The sequence below is a fragment of the Papio anubis genome, chromosome 8, assembly GCF_008728515.1.
Source record: "Papio anubis isolate 15944 chromosome 8, Panubis1.0, whole genome shotgun sequence".
Taxonomy (NCBI): Eukaryota; Metazoa; Chordata; class Mammalia; order Primates; family Cercopithecidae; genus Papio; species Papio anubis.
The window spans coordinates 127,786,678-127,795,752 of NC_044983.1; the positions used below are offsets into that span (position 1 = coordinate 127,786,678).

Here is a 9,075-nt window from a genome sequence, read left to right on the forward strand (position 1 = left end):
TTCTGCCAACAACCCCATCCATGCACTTAGGAATGCTTCATTCGCCATCAAAGAATTCCACATGAAACTACTTCAGATGAAATAATTTGTCCCCTAAATGCTTACTCTGGACCTGGATATAAATCTACCTCTTAGAGGAACCAGTGAGACAGGTCTTTGTAGCCAAAAAGAGCACTCTTTGCTTATTTGGAGAAGACAGGACAAGCTCTAATTCTGGGTATAGGAACAACCCAGGCCAAAAGGAAATATGTTTGGGAACAATGGATCACATTACTACCCTGTATGCATTTTTTATTCTTGAAAATCCAATCTCAGCAAATCCTCAAATTTGCTGCCCTCTTCCCTTCCTCCAGGTCTTCCTTTTGTCTTCCCCTTTCCTAGATGTCGTATCACTGTACACTAGGACAGAGGAACTCTTTTTCCCTTACAGGGAGAAGCCTTCCTGGGAACGAACAAGAGGAAGCTAAGGAACACCCTTGTGCATGTCACTCAGCAGAGGAGGGCAGAATAGAGTTCAGCATTTAGATCATCCTGGCTCTGTGACTTTGCGCTTAGTGACCTCAAACAAGTTGCCAGACTTATTTCTAGCCTGCTTCCTCAGCTGTACAATGGGACAATGTTTATTATCCTCCCTGCCTCAGACTTCGTCTGAGTATCATTCCTCCCAGGATCCATGTTGAGGTAGGGCTTTGCAGCCTGTGATGTACTGTGCGCATTGACTACATTACTGGAAGGCATCTGACACAGCATCATGGAAGGCCCTCAAGTCAGGCATGACGGGGAATGAATGAGCTCCCAGCCAAATGGCGCTCACCTTCTCTCCAGATGGCAATGATTAAGGGGCTTAACTTAGATTGTTCTCAGTTGGAAAAGTGTTTCTTTTCCTGCCTCACATTTGCAATTTTTACATTAACCTTTAAATTAATTTTGCATGTTTCTTAATGTCACTTTTGTATTTTTCTTTTAAATAATTACGTTGGGTAAAATATTCCATTTGTCTACTTAATGAATTCCTTCATTCCTCCTTCCAGTGGGCATTCACCGATTGCCTGTTTTATGTGTTGCTCTTCATCTATGAGAAACAGAAGACAAAAATTAATTCTATATTTAGTTGCAAAGATGAGCTAATAAAATGCAAAACAATTTACTCATCTTTCTATGGTCATTGCTGTCAGTGACCTGGATCGTGGTAGATGCTTATTATCATAGTAACATTTATTGTATGTTTACTGTACACTGGGCACTGGGCTGAGTGCTATATATAGATTATCTCATTTAATCCTCACAACAAAGTTATGAAATAGGCATTATGGCTATTGCTTTTCATATCAACCATGATGAAAATTATACTTAGGTTAAATACTGCACCCAAGTTTACATGACTAAGAAATGACAGCCCCAGGATTCAAGCTCAGGTGATCTAACTCTGGAATCTATACATTTAACTACTACGATATATTATTTCCTGAGAACGCTATTCCAGGTGGCAGGTTCCGTGTAGGCAAAGGCTTAGAGGCAAGACAGAGAGGGGAGTTTTCAGGGAAAATGGTTGTGATGGTTGGAGGCAAGCATGGATGGAGCAGAGGCCACATGGGGAAGGCTTTCATACATACACCAGGCTTATGGACTTGGGGGTCGTGAGTTACTTTAAGCATAAACTGACCTAATCCCAGGTGGTTCCAACAAAGGGCTTTCTGACAACTCTCTGGAGGACAGGTTGGAAGTGAGAGAAATCAATTTAATCAGAGCAATTACAAGGCAGAGCCCAGCTGAGAGGTGTTGAGGCAGATCTTGGTGAGGAGGGGCTGGCTGCAAGAGGTATTTAGAAAAGAATATTGCCAATAATTGGTACCTAAAAAGACAAGGCTGGGTCATGGGTCACTTTGCATTTTAGAGGCAGAAACAACCTCCCCACAATGTTGCAGCCTCTCGCCATCCTGACTGTGAGCTCCCTGCTAGGCTGAGCATCCTCTTCTGGCTCCAGTAATTGGCTCCCTGGGCAGCCTGTTCCTTTCTCTTCACCAAATGACACTTCTTCTCTTTGAGTCCTGATTGTTAAAACACCCAGTTTGCCCATGTCATTTACATATCCCAATTATCCATTGCCATTTTCCCACTAATGAGCCCATGTGCCTGCGTTTAAGGGCGTCTGACCCAGAGTCCACTTGCTCAAGGGGGCCGAAGGCAGCAGGCACAGATGCTATTCATAGTGCCTTCAGGCAAAAAGGGCTGGGGCCGTTTTTCTTACCTCCCTCTATTAGGACTGGACTGACTCTCTAGACAGCAGACCTTTATGCCTCATTACCCCACCCCACAGACACCACGATGCCCAGTGTATCTTGGTTACAAGAAGAAAAGCACCATGCCAACTGGAGAAGCACTCTGTGTTCCTCCTGCAATCATAAAGGGCCCATTGTGCCCTGAGGCACAGGCGCAGATCCTATTAAAGCCAAGGCCTTCTTAATCTCCATCTCAGAATTCTTTGCAGAGGGGAAGCTGATGTTTGTGTGCTAAGCCACTGGCCAGGAGATGATGCGGAATAGGGAGAGTTCAGGCTTTTGAGACTGCCTGCCCTGGGTAGGAATCCTGTCCCTGAAAAATGCTAAGTGTTTGACCCTGCACAGGTTTAATAATCAGACCTAGTCTCACCTGAAAAGTAGGAATAATAATAATCACCTTGAAAAGGTGTGTCAGGATTAAGAGAGTTAACATCTGTCAAACTTTAGCACGCAGAGGCATTCAATTTGTATTCATTGATATAATGTGAATGGTACCATATTCATTCTTACCATTACATCTAGATGAGAAGAGAACTTTCGGGTATAAAGCCCAATGTTGCTCTACCTTCTGTGACAGTGACTCACATTTTATATCACAATGTAATCCACATAATAGAATACACATACAACTAACCGAAATGACATTTTCTATTCCATATGTTATAAAATGCTGACTGCAAGCTATAATCGTTTGATAGCACTGTCATAACAAAATCCCACAGACCAAGTGGCTGAAACAATAGGATTTTACTTTCTCAGGGCTCTGGAGGCTGGAAGTCCAAGATCAAGGCGCAGGTAGGGTTAATTTCCCCTGAGGCCTCTCTCCTTGGCTTGCAGATGGCCAACTTCATACTGCATCCCCACATGGTGTTTCCTGTGTGTGCATGCCCCCTCATGCCACCTCGTGTGTCCAAATGTCTTCTTATAAGGACACCAGTCAGATGGGATTAGTTCCCACCCCAATGGCCTCATTTTAACTCGGTTGCCTCTGTAAAGGCCCTATCTACAAACATAGTCACATTCTGAGGTCCTGGGTGTTAGGGCTTCCATGTATGAATTTTGGGGGGGCCGCAATTCAGCCCGTCACATGAATGCATCACAGTGACTTCACATTTTACTGAGAGTCATCAATCTGGCCTATAAAATGTTAATCCAGTTCAGTCTTCAGCCAAGCTATTTGATTTCTGCCTGAATATCTCCATCATATGGGGTCTCATTGCCTCCCAAGAAATCCCATTGTTGAATAACCAATATACTCACCAATTGCCAAGTGTATGTTCTATGGCCAGACCCATGCTGAGCATCTTCTTTACCTCATTAAGTTGTCACAACTGCCCTTCGAAGTTGGTGTTACACAAATATACATTCAAGAACGTGTGTGGCCGGGCGCAGTGGCTCACACCTGTAACCCCAGCACTTTGGGAGGCCAAGGCAGGTGATTGCCTGAACTCAAGAGTTTGAGACCAACCTGGGCAACATGGCGAAACCCCGTCTCTACTAAAATACAAAAAATTAGCCAGGCTTGGTGGCACGTGCCTGTAATCCCAGCTGAGAGAGGCTGCCTGTAATCTGAACCTCTTGGGAGGCTGAGGCAAGAGAATCACTTGGACCCAGGAGGCGGAGGTTGCAGTGAGCCGAGATCGCACCATTGCACTCCAGCCTGGACGACAAAGCGAGACTCCGTCTCCAAAAGAAAAAAAAAGAATGTGTGTGGATTGCCCGGAGTCAGAGAACAATATCTCAACAGAGATTCAAACTCAGATTTTTCTCCAAAGCCCAAAAGATGGTGTCTGCATTATTGGAAAGTCCTTCATGTTGAGATAAAAGTCTCCCCAAGTAATGTGAATATCAAAAAGACGATAAAATTCAGTTGTTTCATAGGAGGCCTGTGATTCCATAAAGTTTTGGTGTTTGAAGACCTAGGTTTCCATTTCAGCCTTAACACTTTCTAAGTGGCCTTGGGGAAGTGATGTCAGTTCTCTTGTACTTGGTTTCCTTCTCTGGAAATGGAGAAGGAACTAAATATAAATAACATTTACCTCTTATGCCCGTAGTGAGTTTCACAGCTGACTGTAGAGACCCAAAGCACTGAAGGTCTGTATCTCAATCTGTCTCTATCTCAATTTCTGTCTCTGTCTCAGTCTACTGAGGTTATTGCTGCATCCCAGCTAGTTCCTTGGGCTGTATTCACATTGCTGCCTAACCAATTATTAATCTCACTGAACTTCATTTTCTATTATGATGATTATCCTTGTATTATGTATTATCTGCATCATAATGACTTTCTCAGAAGATTATTGAAAGATGAGATAATTTAATCCATGTATGACATTGCATTATTTAGAATTGTCTCGACTTTTCTTTTGATGCTCCAAATTGATCAGGAAAAAACAGTGAAAAAAATATCTTTTCTTCCTCAGAGGAAGAACAGATAAGTCTCTTTGATCCTGAGTTAAGGCTCCTTTTTAAACAGGTTTTAATTTTAAAATTTTCTGAGACCTTCCTAAACAGGCTTTATGAATGCAAGTCCCAGCCACAGTTTACAAACCTCCAGTCTGCAGGGACCAGGCAGGAACTTAAGTCACCACACTTATGTAAGGTGCTATGCGCAGAACCTACCACAAGAGGGAGAAATTCATAAATGGTAACGGTGAGTATGATTGCCATGATGATGAAAAAGAGGAAGAGGAAGAACAAAAAGAATTAAGAGAAAGAGGAAGATGCTCTTAGGCCCTAATTCTGGAGAATCAGAATCTCTCAGACTGTTCCCCTTCATCTAGACCCCTGTTCTAGGCCAGGATCCCTGTGCTATGATTTTGGACTTCTCATCCTGGTCTCAAACTTTATGGGCGATACCCCAAGTGGTTCTCAACCTATACTGGAAATCCTCATTCCATAAAGTGTTTTGCTATGAATAATTGTGGCAAAAATAAAAATAAAACAATAAATTAAAACAATCCATTAAAATATCATTATCATTTATTGTCTGCATGTGCAAACTACAGCTGTCATCTTTTTCCTCAAGTTCTTTGAGTAAATACATTCTCAGGATAAATATTCCATCATTTTCTATTCTCCCAAAACATAGTTTTGAAAACCCAAAGGGCTACATGTGCCCTATTTAAGAAACATGTACCACCACCAGCTGTTAGTAACCAGCACTCATTAAACACACCAGATATTTGACATGAAAGATCAAATATCTCCATGAAAACCTCCACGCTTTTGGTATATTATGTCAGAAAACCAAGCATCAATGTGAGTTCATTTCCAAATGTAACTTTCGGATGGCCAGCCATATTTTCCCTCACTTTTAGAAAAGGGGTAAATGGACCCAACAGGGTATTTGTATGTAAAAGTTGTTCTTGTGTGTGTACCCAGTGCCTCCATGCCCAGAATGTGGCGTGTTTTTTTTTTTCATTTGTGTGTTTGTTTTTGCATCTCTTAGCACAACCTGATGTGGTCTGAAAATCAGGAGAATGATTACTCTGCAGCAAATATGCACTCCCCTGCATCCATGGGAGGATTACGCTTCCCACTGACGTGGCTGGTTCCCATAACTGGCTCTTGCTGGTGGAATATATGGACAGAAGCGAAAATGTGCCACCTCCAAGCACAGGCATTCAGAGGCATCACATGCTCGTGCTGCTTCTCTGGGAGGCCTAACCTCCACTAAGAGAAGAACATGCCCCAGGGAACTGCTGCCCCCTCCAGCCTGGACCCGAGAATGAGACAGGGGGAGCAGAGCTACCTCACTGTCCCACAGACCTGTGAGCAGAATCAGTGCCTATGGTGGAAAGCTATTGAAATTTTCACCGTTTTTTGGTGTTTTTTTTTTCGTATAAGGAAAAATCAGAAATTGGCAAAAGAGATTATTTGGAGTTCCGTCAGGGGAGGGCCAAGATCCCTCTGCGAATCATTGATTCTACAGGAATCTGCACCTTTGACTGTCTTCCTATTGAATCCATTTATAACTCTGTGAGGATAAAAGTTAACTTACAGAAAACTGATAGCAATGCCAATGAGTTTTGTCCAGTCAAGATGCAACTGATTCGTGCCATGCAGAAAAGATAACTCCAAATGTTATATGTTATAGCCTTTTGAATGTTAATCTGTTTTGTATCTTTTAGCAAATTTATTTCAGCATTTCCAGTTGTCTACGTATCTCTCTGTTCTACAAAAATCTCCTTTGAATTGGTCTTAGCATACTACTGATTTGCTCATTACTTGATGAGTTGGATAAAAATCTTTAACATGTATTCATTTTACATACACATGAGAGGTATGTTTTTAACTTATAAAATAAATGTTAGCAACTGTTATGAAGCAGAGGCTAACATATGCGAGTTCTAGCCTGGTCTCAGTCATCATTGACTGAGCAACTAAGAGAAGCTTTCAATGTCTTTATCTGTAAAGTGAGGTTTTGGGACAGAGAGTTTCTTTGTTCAGTTTTAAAGGTCTTGTGGAGTAGGGAGAGTATTATGAACCCATTCTACAGATGGAAATGCCGAGAGTTAGAGAGGTTTAAGATTTTCTTAAAGCCACAGAATACCTCTGCCTGCCACATTAGTTCAACATCGCTGGACTGCACAGCAAATGGGCCTCGGGCTGCACAGATGAAAACCTTTCAAGAGCTCATGCTCAGGTTCTTGCTTAAAGAAAAGAACAGTGTGTGGAGTCTCACAGACCGAACTTACAACTTGGCGTCACTAATTAGTAACTGTTTAACCTTGGGCAAATTGCTGAATATCTCCAAACCTCAGTTTTATGATACATACTATGGGGCTAAAAACTTGTACTTTATAATGTGGCAGTAAAATGACAAAAGAAACGTATAGTGGCCAATACAGTACCTGGCTCAGAGCGGGAGTGCTATAAATGCCAGCTTGCCTTCCATCTCTTTCAGCAGTGTCAGAAGAATTCCTGCTTCAGAGTTAACCCAGCACAAAGTTCAAGGCTCTGCTACTTTCTAGCTGTGACTATGAGCAGGTTCGAAGGCGCCTGTGCCTTATTCTATCCTATGTAAAACGGAGATAGTACCGGTCTGAAAATATCCACAAGGCAGTATCCAGGACTGCTGAACGGAGGGGCCACAATGGAGGAGCTAAATCCATTGTTTTTAAATCATTAATTAATGATTTTTTAAAAGTCAGGCAGAGTTAAGGTCAGAGAGAGGAACAACAAGGATCTTTGTTTGAAATTTTGAACAGAAACTGCCTTAAAACCCAGACTAACGTCAACAGCCTATAGAGTTGGGGAGCCCAATCTCAGCTGAAGGAAGCAGAGTTACATGATAAAAGAGTTCCTGCTTAATCAAAAATTGTGTGAACCCTAATTTCTGAAAATGTTGATGAGGGGTATTATGTATTTATATGCAATTCTGAAAGACTTATATCCATCTTAATGGCTGGAAATGTCCTTCAAATTTTCCATCCGCCCTGGAATAGGTCTAATGTGATAACAAACAGGAAATTGACTGGGCTGAGGGACATGCAGTTCTGTTTTGTACCATAAAATATATGAGGCTGCTGACATTGCATATTAATTAGCTGATCCTTTCCTTTCCAAATTAAGAGCTCAGTTTTGTATTACTTGCACGGATGTAAAACTTGGCTCTGTGGTTTTGGATGCATGGAGATCTCATTCACTAAATATTTTTGGAGCACTTAGTAGTTTCTAGGATCTTCCAGGCTTGGCAAGGAATGAGGTAAGACATAACTTAAACCATGGAAAATCTCTTACCATCTAGGAAGATGATGGGGGAAGGATAAGACAAGAGTAAAAGTGATAGCAGTAAATCATTCCAGAAACATCTAGGCCTTTCCAAAGCATCCAGTATGTTTTATCTTGTATTCATTGGGAATCTTGTGAGCTTCATGTTTTTCTCTCTGTTTTGGCCAGAAGGCTAAGGGCTGATTTTCCCTACTTTCATATATATATGTTTTAAAACTCTTATTATTCATTCATTTAATAAATAGTTATTGCACAACTACTATATGCCAGGCCCTCTACTAGATGCTGGAAATACAGCAATAAACAAAACAGGCAAACATTATTGCACTTAGAAAGCTTATAATCACGGCTGAGTTCAGCAGCCAATACCTGTAATCCTAGCACTTTGGGAGGCCAAGAGGGAAAGAGCACCTGAGCGCAGGAGTTTGAGGCTGCACTGAGCTGTGACTGCGCTGCTGCACACTACCCTGGGTGACAGAGACACCCCCAAAAACAGATAGAGGGAGGGAGAAAAGAAAGCTTATATTTAAGTAAGGAAGATCAACCATAAACACAACATGGAAGTAAATATAGGGTTAAGATTTTACTTGGGCCGGGCACAGTGGTTTGCACCTGTAATCTCAGCACTTTGGGAGGCCAAGGCAGGTGGATCACCTGAGGTCAGGAGTTCGAGACCAGCCTGGCCAACATGGCGAAACCGCGTCTCAACTAAAAATACAAAAATTAGCCAGGCGTGGTGATGCATGCCTGTAATCCCAGCTACTCAGGAGGCTGAGGCAAGAGAAGCACTTGAACCCGGGAGGCGGAGGTTGCAGTGAGCAGCTGAGATTGCACCAGTTCACTCCACCCTGGGTGACAGAGTGAGACTCTGAAAAAAAAAAAAAAAAAGATTTTACTTGATGTTCCAGTTATAGCCATGTAACCAACCTCCCCAATCTTACTCGTGCAAAGAAAAACATCCTTCTCTGGGTTAGCAATTCTGAGAGGGCACCGGGGAATGATCTGCTGTTTGATGTTTGGGCCTTAGCTGGGAAGACTGCCAGTGACTCCAATGGATGGGGCT

General features: G+C 42.3%; 1 long non-coding RNA gene across 2 annotated transcripts; it reads right to left on the reverse strand.

Annotated features, from left to right (window-relative positions):
• Window positions 1-274: 274 nt before the first annotated feature.
• Window positions 275-8,692, reverse strand: LOC116276415. Of its 2 annotated transcripts, none has more exons than XR_004185945.1 (3): window positions 4,319-8,692; window positions 1,853-2,048; window positions 275-1,072 (listed from the first exon to the last, which is right to left on the reverse strand). It is a non-coding gene; the product is annotated as an uncharacterized LOC116276415 (long non-coding RNA). The 2 variants fall into 2 exon arrangements; XR_004185944.1 differs by lacking the exon at window positions 4,319-8,692 and adding an exon at window positions 2,249-4,296.
• Between the last annotated feature and the right edge of the window lie 383 nt (window positions 8,693-9,075).